Source organism: Neovison vison, chromosome 5 (genome assembly GCF_020171115.1).
Source record: "Neovison vison isolate M4711 chromosome 5, ASM_NN_V1, whole genome shotgun sequence".
NCBI classification, from domain to species: domain Eukaryota; kingdom Metazoa; phylum Chordata; class Mammalia; order Carnivora; family Mustelidae; genus Neogale; species Neogale vison.
This window is the reverse complement of record NC_058095.1, coordinates 24,645,669-24,659,525: the sequence shown is the minus strand read 5'-3', so window position 1 is coordinate 24,659,525 and position 13,857 is coordinate 24,645,669. Positions and strand designations below refer to the sequence as shown.

General features: G+C 53.2%; 1 protein-coding gene across 1 annotated transcript in view; it reads left to right on the top strand.

Moving 5' to 3' along the window:
- Positions 1-3,395: 3,395 nt before the first annotated feature.
- RAP1GAP2 (RAP1 GTPase activating protein 2) overlaps positions 3,396-13,857 on the top strand; it is a 212,976-nt gene continuing 202,514 nt past the window's right edge. Inside the window, exon 1 of the mRNA XM_044248136.1 lies at positions 3,396-3,546. The gene's annotated coding sequence lies outside the window, so the exon portion shown is untranslated. The remainder of the gene's footprint in view (positions 3,547-13,857) is intronic.

Genomic DNA, 13,857 nt, shown 5'->3' with positions numbered 1-13,857 from the left:
ATCAGTGAATGCTTGCAGGGGTAAAGAAAGAGGCTGGTGTGGTGTGGGAGAGGCTAGTGACACATGGACAGGAAGGCCACAGGGTCAGGTCACTTGCAGGCAATGTGCAAAACCCTACTGTGTGCCATTCCCCTCTGATATACTAAAGTAGGTTCTCCCTCCCCTTCTCTCCTTGCTTTCAAAGCGCGTGCCATGATCTGACATTCTCTTGTTTGTCTATTTGTTCATTGTCCATGACAACGCCCCTCCCCTGACCATGTAAGCTTTATGAGGGCAGGGCCTTTTCCAGCTTGTTCTTTGCTGTGTCCTGAGGTTCTGTGTCAGAGAAGGAGTTCATGAAGCAGGTACTGGGGGAAAGACAAACAAGGGCAATGCAGGCACAGAACCTGTAGGAAGGCTGGGAGAGAGGCTAGCCTCCTGGACTCCATGACAGGTGGGCCAGTTGTACCTGCCCAGGGTAACAGCAAGGCAAGAAGAGGAGGCTGAGACCTCCTGCCCATTCCGGTGGCCCAGAGCTGACAGAGCTGCTCTGTCTTCTGAGTGGAAGGCCAAGAACGCATTTAAGAGTCACAGGAGTAGAGCTGAGTCCTTGGAGGAGGGCTGCAATCCTAAGACAGGATGGAGCCATTTGGAATAAAATCAGCTCTCATACTTGGGAAGGCTCCATCCCAGGGGAGTTGAAGAGGAGGCTGCCTTACTCTGTACTAATTTCTGTGACAGAATATTAATAGTTAACGTTTTGAGTGCTTATTATGTGTCATGTGTAAATACTTTGTAAGAATAAATTGATTTAATCTTCATAACAAGGCTATGATTTAAGTACTCTTGTTCTCCCCATTTTTCAGATGACTCAACCGAGGCACAGGGGTTAAATAACAGCTAGTAAGTTGCTATGCATGTAACCACCATGCACCCTGCCTCTCAGAGAATAAGGCACATGCCCAAAGGCAGGAGACAGCTAAGGTAATGTCTGTCTTGACAAGGAGGAAATAACTCCAGAAACTGTATATAGGGAACTCAGGATTTGTCCGGGTCAATTTCAGAGTTGATTTCTAAATAGAGGATTTGAGAATTCAGCACGTGAATTCCCTGAGAACCCATCCTGCTGGGAGAAGCTTATTTGCTTTCCCGATTAGTTTTCTAGACTAGAAAGTAGGTTGGTGGTGGCGGAGCAGAAGACTAGTTCTGAGTTTGATGAGTGGGCTGCCAGTGGCTGCATCCTGCTCCACATGGAGAGCTGGTGACATTGCTTGTGGCAGGAACCGGGGCACCACCCCAACAGACAAGATGGCAGACTTGAGATCCACAGTGCCCTGGAGGCTGGATTCCTAAGTCCAAGTCTAGTAGGTACAATTTAACAGGGATGAACGAGAAATTTATTTTGGCCTCCAGTCTTGCCTATACCTGGAGCAAGACAAGGGACTCAGAGGTGTCTGATGGGTTCTGACTGCCTAGAAGCTGGGGTCTAGCCCCATGATTTAGGTTTTAGGAACATGCTCGCATCTCGAGGCTGTAAGAGCTTGGGGCAGAATCCAGGGCAGGGGAAGGAAAGGCCCTGCCATTCTGAGTCTCAGAGGAAGGTTCCTCTAATAGGAAGTTTCCTTCTTCTGTTCATTTGTTTGGCGGGCACGGACTGAGTGCCTTTCCTCTGGTAACACCGTGCCGGGTATGACCCTGGTATGGCTGAGCAGGTTGCATTTCAGGATGATGGATAGAGCTGCTGAAGGGACTCAGACCATGGGCTGGCCACCTCTGTCTTCCTTTCTTCCTTCACCCTGCTCTGAGTCAGGCTTTGGTGTTGCAGGGCCTCGTTGTGAGACAGACAAGGATTCTGCCTCCATGGGGCACATATTCTAGTGGGAGACAGACCACAGACACATAGACAAGAGAATTTCCTATGGCGATCAGTATGCTAGAATTTCCTAAGGCGATCAGTATCCTATGGCGATCAGGTGCTAAAACAGGGCATCGAGAAAGCGTGACCAGTGTGTGTGTGTGTGTGGGGGGGGGTTTGGATGAGGTGGAAGGCCTCTCTGAGAAGATGAGTCCTGGGGCCCCTGGGTGGCTCAGTGGGTTAAGCTGCTGCCTTCAGCTCAGGTCATGATCTCAGGGTCCTGGGATTGAGTCCCGCATCGGGCTCTCTGCATGGCAGGGAGCCTGCTTCCCTCTCTCTCTTTCTCTCTGCCTGCCTCTCCGTCTACTTGTGATCTCTCCCTGTCAAATAAATAAATAAAATCTTTAAAAAAAAAAAAAAAGAAGATGAGTCCTGAAGGACACAAGGGGCAGCCATATGGAGAAGCTGCTGGTGGATGGGGGAAGGGGACACAGGAGATGTGATGGGAGAGTATTGCAGGGGCAGGAAACAGCAAGGACAAGGCCCTAAGTAAATTCTAGAAGCAGAAAGCCACCGTGGCCACAGCAGGGTGATGCTATGGTCAGCAGATAGAAGGGAGGCAGATTTCCATGAAGCTTAAGAATGGCTTTCTAGCACTTAGATTTGCCTGAGGACGGTGTGGGCTGCCTCCTGAGGGAGGGAGCTTCTCATCCCTGAGGTGTACAAGCCATGTTCCAGAGGCCGCCTGGTGTGGAGGTTACCAAGAAAAGGACTGAGGCATCCCAAAGGCTGCCTAGAGGACCCCTTCATTTCTTCAATCCCTTCAACCTCGGGAGTGTCCCTGGTTTGGCGGAAGCTGGGAGGAAGTCTGTGGAGTGAATGAAGGAAAGCTCCCAGGTGCCAGGTGCAAAGCAGGGGCAGTTTCAGGGGTTTGGTGATCCCAGAGGCCTCCTACTTCCAAGTCCAGGTAACACTGTACCTCCTCCCTAGGTCCACCCCACACAAAGCTGGAGAGTAGGAACCTATGGATCTTTCACCACCTCCCTTCCCCACAGCCCCGGGGCCCCACGCTCCAGAAACTTCTGTGGGCTGCTGGGCCGTTCCCTCCTCTCCCCGGGGTCCCTTGGGTGCGCCTGCTCCGCCTCGCGCCTTTGTTCCCGAGGAGCCGCCTCAGGCAGTTTCCTAACGCCGGCGGCGACTAGAGCTTCCAAGCTGCGGGCTCCGCGCTCGGGACCCGCCGCACCCCCCCCACCCCGCCGCCCCCGCCCGCCCCCCGCCCCTTTCTGTGCGCCCCTTCTGCAGGGGCGCAGCAGCGTGCGGGGCGAGCGGAGCCGGGCCGGGCCCCGCCGGGACCGGGGCCTCTGCGCCTCCCGCGGCGGAGGGGAGCTGGCCGGGCGCGCCGGCGCGGGCGCGCGGCTCGGGCGGCTGGGGGCGCGCCCGCCAGGTGTGCGGGCGGCCGCGGGTGGCGGAGGGCGCAGCTTTGTGCGTTCGCAGCCGCCGGCCGGCCGTGCGCGTGTGCGCGCCGCGGTGACGGCGCACGCGGCTGGGCGGGCTGCGAGGGAAGCCCGCCGCCGGGAGGGGGCTTGGGTCGGGATGGAGACAGGAGGAGCCGCCGTTGCGGGCGTACGGGCGGGGTGAGCCGCCGCCGCGGCTGATTGTTGACATTCTGTCCACGTCGAGAAGTGAGCTCTGGGCGCCGTGCGTCGGAGAAGGTCAGTGGGTCCGGGGCTGGGTGGTGATTCCAGAAACAGCCTGGGTCGGGGCGCGAGTCCTGGGTGTGACTGAACGTGAAATCGGGGTGGATGTTGTGAGTGTAAATGCGTGTGTTTGCAAAGAGAAATGCAGCTCGTACGTGTGCGAGCTCTGTGGTGCGGTTCTACAAGGCAATTAAGCGTAATGGGTTCTGTTTGGGAGATGGGGTGACTGTCCCCGGCAATCCATGCGGGTGGGGCATTGCGCACACACATCACGTATCAGAGTGTGTGTGTGTGTGTGTGTGTGTGAGTGAGACGTTGCTCAGCTCCCGTCAAAGTCTTTGGCTAGAGAAGCTGACCGAGGTGGAGGTCAGAGGTGGGGTGTTTACAGGTGGTGGCCGAAGGAAACAGCCAGGAATCCAGGGGGACCCTGGGGCTAGTCTGGGTTAATTTTTTTTTTTCCCCCTCCAATGGGCATAAATCCCGCCCCATCCTCACTCTAACCTGTGCCTGTTGCGGAGAAGAGAGCCAGGATGGCGGGGTGCTGGCAGAGAGGCGTTAATGGACCACAGGGGCAGGGCCGGCTACCAGCCCGCTGTTCATTTCTGGAGGCCCTGAGTGAGGGAGTGTGGCAGAGCCAGCCTTGGGTGGGGAGCTAGGGCAGGTGTGTGTTCAGGGGACCTCAGGACTGTGTAGAGTCCACTTGGTTTTGCCACGACCAGATGCTGCGTGTCTGGACCAGGCTGGCTGGGGGGACATCCTTCTTCCTCCTTATCTGTTTGCTGTAGCTCCCTCTACACCCTTCTTAACCAAAGGGCATTGATATGCAAGTGGGGTTTGGGCTCTGAATGCTGGAGATCTGCCTCCGTTGAGTGGTCCCCTTCTGAGCAGCCTCCCTAAGGGAATAATAGGGTTGTCCTGGGCCGGGTGCCAGGACTCTTGGGTTCTTTTCATGCTTTGCGACACTGGCTTTACCTTAAGCCTCACAAGCCTCAGTTTCCCATGCAGAGGGAAGAACCACCCCCCTCTTTGCTACGGGTTAGGGAGGATTCAAACAGGGGCCAGAGTAGGGGTGGGGTGGGGCAGGGAGGCTGGGAGTGACTCAGGGCTGTGAGGTCCCAGGAGTGATTTCTCCCAGGAAAGTCCCATCACATCTTTGTGACTTGGGCAGGAGTCGGGAGAGGCTCTGTCCTCACCTCCAAGCAGCTGTGTTGGTTTTCTGAGTCCCAGGGTGAGACAGTGTGGGTGTCTGCTAGTTCTGGCTGCTCAGGCTTCAAGAAGCTACCTGAGGTCCCCTCTCCTTTGAAAGAGGTTGAAGAGTGGGGGTGCACTTGGGGGGCCTGTTTGGGGGTTGGGATGCGGGACTGGAGCTGAAGAGCCACAGAAGTTTCTGGATAGAGGCAGATGTTAAAGATGGTAGGGCAGGGCATACCTAGCTGGGACTCCTGCTCAACCTAGGGTGTTGAAGCAATTTGGGGGAGGTGGCTTTAGTTCCAGAGAGATGACCCTCCTCCTGCAGGTACCCTCATACCCTCTTCTCCCTGTTTCCTGTACTTTGTCTGGAGCAAGTGTGGCTGAGCTGCTGTTTCAGGATGACTTGAACCTTGAGGAAAAGGGACCCTGGGATGGATGGTCATAGCAGCAACAGCTGGTTAAGCATAAAGGCCCTGTTGTTACTCAAGCCCGGGTTCGTATCCCAGCCCCACCATCCTCTCACTCTGTCTCCACCTGTGTTCCCCCAAAGCAGAAGCTGAGAGAAAGCCTTGTGTATGGTGGTCTGTTTGGGAAGTGGTCTTGGGAAACAAGGGTGCGGGAGAGGGCATGAAGGGGAAAGAGGGAAAGCGAAGGGCGGCTGTTTGGCTTAGTTTATGGAGCATGGGACTATGGGACTCTTGGTCTGGGGGTTGTGAGTTCAAGCCACATGTTGGATGTAGAGTTTACCAAAAAAAATAGAAAAGGGGAAAGCAGTACAAGGATGAATTTAAAAGAAAAGATTTTATTTATTTGAGACAGAGAGTGAGTGTGTGTGTACATTAGCGGGGGGAGAAGTAGAGGGAGAAGAAGAAGCAGACTCCCCCTGCAGCAGGGAGCCTGACAACATGGAGCTCCATCCCAGGGCCCCAAGATCATGACCTGAGCCAAAGGCAGATGCTTAACCGACTGAGCCACCCAGGTGCCCCAAGAATGCATTTTCTAAATAGATTTATTTATTTTAGGGAGAGAGAGAATGAGTGTGAGGGGCGGGGCAGAGAGAATCTCAAGCAGGCTCTGAGTGCAGAGCCTGGTATGGGGATCTATCCCATGACCCTGAGATCATGACCTGAGCAGAAACCAACATTTGGATGCTTAACTGACTGAGCCACTCAGGTGCCCCAGAGTACGTTATTTTTTTGACCACCAGTCTGTCCTGGGCAGTCTTCTGAGGAGCCTTATGGAATGCATTTCAGAACTGCCCCATTGTGGAGAGAGACAGGGAAGCATTCATCCATGAGCTCTCTTCCCCACTGGACAGGATGACTCCATGGACAGTAACTCCCACATGCCTCCAGGCCACACCTGTGTGAGGCCCAAGTGGGTTCTTGAGGGCGTCCCACATTGAAGCCTCGGAGTAGGCCCCACACAGCCCTTGGTGAAGTTTTGCATGAGGGCCGTGTGCTGCAGCTCCAAGGCTGCAGAAGGCTGGTTGTTGCTGAAGTGGCTGGAGTAAGAAATGGGGCAGAGAGGATTTGAAGCTGCATACTGTATCCAACATGCTGCATGACCTTGGGCAAATACCTGTCTTCTCTGAGCCTCAGTTTTCTTATCGGGGATTATCAGCATTAAATAAGGTATTTATTAAATTTTTGAACCTGGCAATGCGTCCTTAAATGTATTTCTGTATAGTTGGGAAGAACGCACATTGTGGGGAGCTCAGACATTCATTCACTTGAGTGGGGGAGGAGGTGGATTAAGTGACCTCTAAATATGTACCTCCTTCCCCACCCCTGGCCCCTGGCAGTAGAATCTGGGGTTCCAGGGCCAGACACCTGCCCCAGGCAGTTCCTTCTGGAGCTGTGGCCCCATCTCCCAGATCCCCTGTAATGTCCTGCAGTGCAGTCTGTGGACTGGAGCCAGCTTGCTCTGCCCCCGGGCCGGCTGCTCGGAGGTGCCTCTTGCTGGGCTTGTCCCTGGCAGCGGGCAGTGGGACTCGAGGGGTGTGGGCGGCTTGAAGCAAGTACTTGGAAGAGGAGTGGCAGGAGGGCAGGTGCTGGCGTGTGGAGTTGGCAGATGGTGGTGGGCACTGGTCTGGGCCACAGTCAGTGGGGAGTTCAGTACAGGGGATGGAAGAAGGGGAAAGAAAATAGCAGAAAGAGAAGGGAGGGGATGGTCAAGAGTGAGGAGGAGCCAGGCCTGTGGGGCGAGGTAGACAGCCTGGTGCCTGAGGTGGCAGGGACAGGCTGGGCCTCTGGGAGAGCGACAGGGGTTAGCATGAGATGAGGGATGACAGTGGTTGAGAATTAGTTGGTGGTCCCAGGACATAAGCCAGACAGGCTTTGTATTTTAGGGTGGGCATCTAGATTTGGCCTCCTCATCCTCCTTTGCCCCCCAAGGGCTCCCAGCCTCTCTCTGACCATACCACCTGCTCTGGCAGCCTAGATGCTGTCCAGACATTTGTGTCCTGTTGAGGATGTGCTTCTGCCAAGGCTTTGTACCGTGGTGGCCCTGGTGTCCCTAGCCTAACCACTGTTTCTGAGAAACATGCCACCCCCTCAGGGAGACGGCACACAGTGGAGACAGGGTCCAGCTGCCTCGTGCTCATGCCCAGGCAGCTCAGGCCGGCAGCCCAGAGGTCACTGCATCCATCCCTCTGCCTGCGGGCAAGGTCGCACACAGCCCAGGCCAGGGATGTTCAGCAGCCACTATCTTCATTTACAGCCATTTAAAGATCTCTCTGACTTCTGCGATTTGGGACTCCTTTCGTTTTTAATAAATCTAGTAGAAAAAAAATCATTAATGCTGGCGTATCTACCTCCTCCCTTTTTATTTATTATTATTGTTTTTTTTAAAAGATTTTATCTATTTATTTTTCAGGGAGACAGAGCACATAAGCAGGGGGAGCGGCAGGCAGTGGGGAGAAGCAGTCTCCTTGCTGAGCAGGGTGTCTGATGCAGGACTCCATCCCAGCTCCTGGGATCACGACCTGAGCTGAAGGCAGACGCTTTTTTTTTTTTTTTTTAGTTTTGAAAAACATTTTCAGTTGCATTAACTGACTGAGCCACCCAGGCGTCCCCACCACCTCTTCCCTTTTTAAAGAGGACTTCTTTATAGAGCCACATGACTGTCTCTTCTTGCCCACACCTTTCTCTGAGTGCTTTGGTGCTTCTCTAGTAGGAAGTTCTGCTTCATTTCTGATCTTAATCAGTGATGCTGTAGTTGGTTTTTATTTATTTATTTATTTATTTATTATTTTGCTCTGCTTGCCACAACCCTTCAGGGCTTGTGTATAGTTATAAGGGGGATTCCTTTCCACCTGCCACAGGGGCTCCCATGGCAGGTGGGACCCCAAGGCAAGGCTTGGGCTCTGGGGTACTTGGCCTGAAAGCAGAATGTGCTGAGCCCCTGGCCCTGGCCATGCTGGGGTCTCAGAGCCAGCTGGTTTCCCGCCCCTTTCCCTAGTTCTGATCTAGGGCTGGCAGCCTGCTTCCTGAATTATGCTGGGTCTGCTGACTGGGCTCTGCCAGGTCTGGGTCAGCAGATGGCAGCAGGCACAGGCCTCTGGGGGACCTTGCCGATGAGATGACCAGTAGTGAGCAAGACCAGGAGGGGACGGACAGGCGGCTGGGCACAGGGAGCTGTGCACACGTGTCTGGAGGGTACGTTGCTGCGCATCTCTGTATGTGTGTGTCCCTGTGTGCATTGTTGTGCTTTGTTGTATGTTCTTGTGCTTTCCCCTGGGTATGCATGTCGGCCACTCAGTGGGTGCCCTCCAGAGTCCTCAAAGATGCAGGTCTGATGGCTGGTGATACTTGGCCCCAGCATGATTGCCTGGCCCCCTGTGGCTCGTGAGTCTTCTGCCCTGCCATGCTCTGCCCTCTCTCCAAGTTCCTGTCCTTGTACCTCCCTCTGCCTTGAGGGAGTTGCTTCTTCCCCACTGACTCGGGGTGGGGAAGGGGCATTGCCTTTGGGGCAGGGCCTGGGAGGGATAATTGGTGCACCTTCCAGCCTCAGCCTTTGAGCTCTGAACATCCAGTGGCAGGTGGATGAGCCCTGGATTGAGGAGATGAGTCAGGAACGGCTGCAGGGGGTGGACTGAAGCCTGGCTGTATGTGTCAGCATGCTTCAGGGAAGTGTGTGCGTGCCCCACACACTTGAACCCTCCCCCCCCCGCCACCCAGGGGCCTGAGTATCAGTGTGGCCGTGGGAGGCCCCCCCTACTGTCCACGTCCTGGATGCTGTGGCCAGCAGTTTCTGATAGGGAGCAGAGTGGTCTCTGGGGGCTCTGGGCATTCTACGGGGGCCCTTCGCCTCAAGTAATTCCTGTCACCACAATCATTTATATTTCTGGAGCTCTTCCTGAGCCAGGTCCTGGACTATACACCATCCATGTGTTAGCTCCTTGGCTCCTCAGAGCAATGCTATGACGTGGGTTCTGAAAGTATCCCCATTTTATGAAGAAGTAGAGGCTTAGAGAGGCTGGGTCACTTCCCCGAGATCACATAGCTAGTAAGTAGTGGAGCCCGCCAGCTCTGTTCTTTACATTTGCTGCTGTTCCGTTCACTCTTCACAAAGCTGGACAGTTTTGTCCTTGCCGTCTCCCCTTCAGAGTGGCTGTCCCAGTCACCCTCTCCAAACAGGTCTCTTCACACACCCAGGCCCCTTTGGATCCTACCAGTTTTCCTCTTTCACCTCCTCCCTCCCATTCCCCGTGGGGCAGGGATCTACCTTGTTCACCAGTCTATCCTCAGCACTAGCAGAGTCTGGAACATAGCAGGGATGGTCTGAGACCAGTTCCATTGTGTGTGTGTGGGGTGGGGGGTTGTGGTTGTGACTGGATGGGTAAGTCTCACCATATATATAATGAAACAATTTTTGGACACCAACAGGGATAATGAGAATTCAACTTGATTCTGATACAACCCACCCAGAGATAGCCCCGTGTTCCATAGGTGAAGGGTTCAGTCTAACAGAGGCTAGTCACAAGCCCAGGTTGTCCTGTGCTTCTGACCCCTGACAATACAAAAGAGGTTCCCAGGACCTCCTCCTGCTCAGGTTGGGGTAAGTTGTTAGAGCAGCTCCCAAACTCAGAGTTTATTTCCTTACTAGATTACCCATTTATTATGACAGGATGTAAGTCAGGAATGGCAGGTGGAAGAGGTGTGTGGGACAGTGTGAGGGGAGAGGGGAGAGGGTATGCTCTCTCTCCGTTTTCCACATTTTCACCAACCCGGACGTTCTCCCAGCCCTGTCCTTGTGCATGTTTATGGGGGCTTCCTCACATAGCCACAATTGATTAAATTAGCCATTGGCGATTGAATCAGTCTCCTGCTCCTCTCAGCTCTCTGGAGGTCAGGGGTGGGACTAAAAGTTCCAACCCTCTAATCACATGATTGGTTCTCTTGGCAACCAGCCTCCAACCCTTGGTGCTTCTAAAAGTCACCTCATTCACATGACAGGACACCCTTATCACTCTAGGCACTTATGAAATTCCAAGGGTTTGGGGAGCTGTGAGCCAGGAACGGTAGACAAAGACCAAACATGTATTTCTTATAAATCATACTATCTCGGGATGCAGTAAACAAGCACCTATTGAATGAATGAATGAGAGAATGAGTATATGAAGATACATTTGCCTCAAATCCCAGGCTCTCACGCCCTCTGTCCTGTCTCTCAGGCGGGAGAGACCATCGCCGGGTGGCCAGGGGCACAGGCTCTGAAGCTGGCTTGCTGGGTTCAGTTCTGGCTCTGCCTCTCTTCTGGGTATTTCATACTGCATCACAAACTGTCCACAAGCTCACGTCTGAAAACAAAGGCAGTATTTATTTTGCTCCGGAATCTGCACTTGGGGCAGAGCGGTCATCATCTGCGGTGGCTCAGAGCAGGGATCAGAATGGTCTGAAGGCTCAGTTGCTCACGTCTGGCATTTAATGCTGGCTCTTGGCTTGAGGATGCAGTTCCTTACTATGCAGGCTTCTCTGTGGGCTCAGTCTTTTTGTCGCAAAGGCCACCTCCCCCTGTGCTAGTTTGGGTTTCCTCTCAGCACGGTGGCTGGGTTAAGGGGCAAGAATCCCAGGAAAGAGCCAGCAGAAGCTATTTTTGCCTTTTCTTACCTGGTCTCAGAGATGATGCAGTATTGCTCCTGCTGTAGTCCCAGACCCACACGGATCCAGGAGGAGGGAACGGAGATGCCACCTCTCAATGGCGGTGGACAGTGTTCCATGGCAATAAGAGCAAGTGGGATGGGGCTGTATTGTGGGGTGGGGTGGCTGTCTTTGGAAAATATGACCCATCTGCCACAGTTACATCCTAGGAGTGTGACCTTGAGCCAATTACTTAGTCTCTCTGTGCCCCAGTTTTTCCATCTGTAAAATGGGGACAACATTAGCATCTACTTGTTTGGGTTGTTTCTTTAGCAGGGTCTGTAGTTCCACTTAGAGATCCCCGGCCCCAAGTGGGGCATTGGTTCAGGCTTTCACCACGCTGAAGGATCCAGCACCAATTTCCCACCCATCTATGTGCAGTACAGGTGGCACCTCACTGTTCAGAGGCCTCTTGAGGGTGGGTCTAGCAGTGGGGACAGAAGAGGGAACCTTGAGTGGAAAAGGCCTTGCTTGTCTCCATTTGTTGTGTCATCCTTAGTTAGCCGTGCTCCCTTCAAAGGGGCAAGGGACAAGTATTGATAGCAATGTCACAAGACTGGGACTCCAGCAGGATTTCTCTGGGCCTGGGAGGCCAAGCCCCACTAGGACCTCCATCTTTATTCAGGGGATCATGATAAGTACATCGTGAGCATGCTGTGTTTGAGGGTGCGCCTTGCCTCTCCTCTGTCCTCCCTCCCACCTGCCTCCACCTGAGTCACTGTTCCTTTTCTGGAAGGCTCCCTCCCCAGCCCGTCTGTCAGGCCCTGAGGAGGAATCCCAGGGTGTGTTCCTCCCGGCCCAGGCTGGGGCTGCTCCTCAGCTCGGCACTGGTGGGGGCCCAGGAAGAATCTGTTTTCTTGCGCCCAGCCTGGCGCTAGTTCACGTCTAATACTTGTTCTCTCTAGGAATGGCAGACGAGTTACAGGCCGGGCCTCTGGGTTTGAATCCTGTCACTGCCACCCACCACCAGCCCTGTGACCTTGGGCAAGTTCCTTAACTTCTCTCTGGCTCCATTTCCTCACCGGGAGAGAGAATGTGGTTGTGGCCAGGATAAAATAAAGTAGAAAGTATGATGTAACTGGTTCACGGGAGTCTCGAGAAATGAGTGCTGTTACTCTTAACAGATGAAAAAAAAACGGAGTTGGAGGGTGCTGAAGTGGTTTCTCCTCAGCTATATTTAACGTCAGAGTCAGGGCTGGAACCTGTGTGTTCTGACACCAGGCGGTTGTTGCTTATCTCCTTCCTGCAAGACATAGGCTTCCACCAACCCCCAATCCCTTATGCCAGGGGGCAGTATGGCTGCCATCCAAGAAACACAAGCGAGATGCCCCCTTTTCCTACTTGTACTACCCAGAGGTGCCTGCAGAGGGTGCTGATGCCCACACTCCGGCCATTCAGGAGAGTCTCTGCAGGTGTAGGGGAGGCTTGGGAGTGACCTAGCCGAATGGAGAATGGAAAATGGAGGATGAACAGAGTTGGAAGAGGGGGCTCTGTGATCTCCTTTAGAGAGATCTCCTTCAGACAATTCTTAGTGCCCAAGACTTCCTTCAGATAGTTTCAGGACCACCAGAGATAATGGGAACATTGTAGTGGATTTCCTTCCAGTATTCCTCACTGGGCCAGAGCCAGAGCTGTCAGAAGAGTTTGTTAAGCATGCAGATGCCCCGGCCCTAACTCAGAATGATGGAGTCAGGATTTTAGCAGTCCCACGGGCTAACACACATGTAGGTCTATGCTGGGCACCCCTCTGAAGGCTTCATATACCCCTCACCCTTCACCCCTTATAGATGCGGAGTCTGGTCTGAGACACAGAGAAGTTGAAGGACTTGCCCAGGGTCACACTGCTGGTAAGCAACAGTGCTGGAATTTGAACCTGTGTTATTTATTTTTGTTAATTAAAAAAAATTAAAAATAAAGATTTTTAAAATTTATTTATCTGATAGAAAGAGACAGCCAGAGAGGGAACACAAGCAGGGGGAGTGGGAGAGGGAGAAGCAGTCTCCTCTCTGAGCAGGGAGCCGGAAGCAGGACTTGATCCTGGGACTCCAGGATCATGACCTGAGTCCAAGACAGATGTGTAATGACTGAACCACCCAGATGCCCCTGAACCCATGTTATTTTAAGCCCCAGGTGACTCTCACGCCCAGTGCATTTGAAAACCAGTAACTTGGGACGCCTGGGTGGCTCAGTTGGTTGGACGACTGCCTTCGGCTCAGGGCGTGATCCTGGAGTCCCGGGATCGAGTCCCGCATCAGGCTCCCAGCTCCATAGGGAGTCTGCTTCGCTCTCTGACCTTCTCCTTGCTCGTGCTCTCTCTCACTGTCTCTCTCTCTCTCAAATAAATAAAAATCTTTAAAAAAAAAAAAAAAAGAAAACCAGTAACTTATAACACTGGGACTATCCCCTTTCTTGCCTCCTTTTGCTTCCTTTTATTTTTTATTGTTTATTTATTTTTTAAAAAAGATTTTTAAAATTTATTTATTTGTCAGACAGAGATCACAAGTAGGCAGAGAGGCAGGCAGAGAGAGAGGAGGAAGCAGGCTCCCTGCTGAGCAGAGAGCCTGATATGGGGCTTGATCCCAGGACCTTGAGATCATGACCTGAGCCAAAGGCAGAGGCTTTAACCCACTAAGCCACCAGGCGCCCCTGTACTTATATTTTATATTGACTGGAATGGACTCAGTTGTTGGGGGGTAGGATCTTTCTTGAATTTACCCTGTCATTAATTTAGGTCATTTCCATAGTTTCATAGTTATGACAGCAGTGTACAGGAGACCCTTGAAGGTAAAACTTGGCTGATTTTTTTCTCCTTGGGAGGTTGTGGAATTGGGAACAGACTTGCGAGGTCAAAAAGCATGTGTATGAAAAAACAAACCTCTTTGGGGCGCCTGGGTGGCTCAGTTTGTTAAAGCCTCTGCTTTCAGCTCAGGTCATGGTCCCAGGGTCCTGGGATCAAGCCCCGCATGGGGCTCTCTGCTCAGCAGGGAGCCTG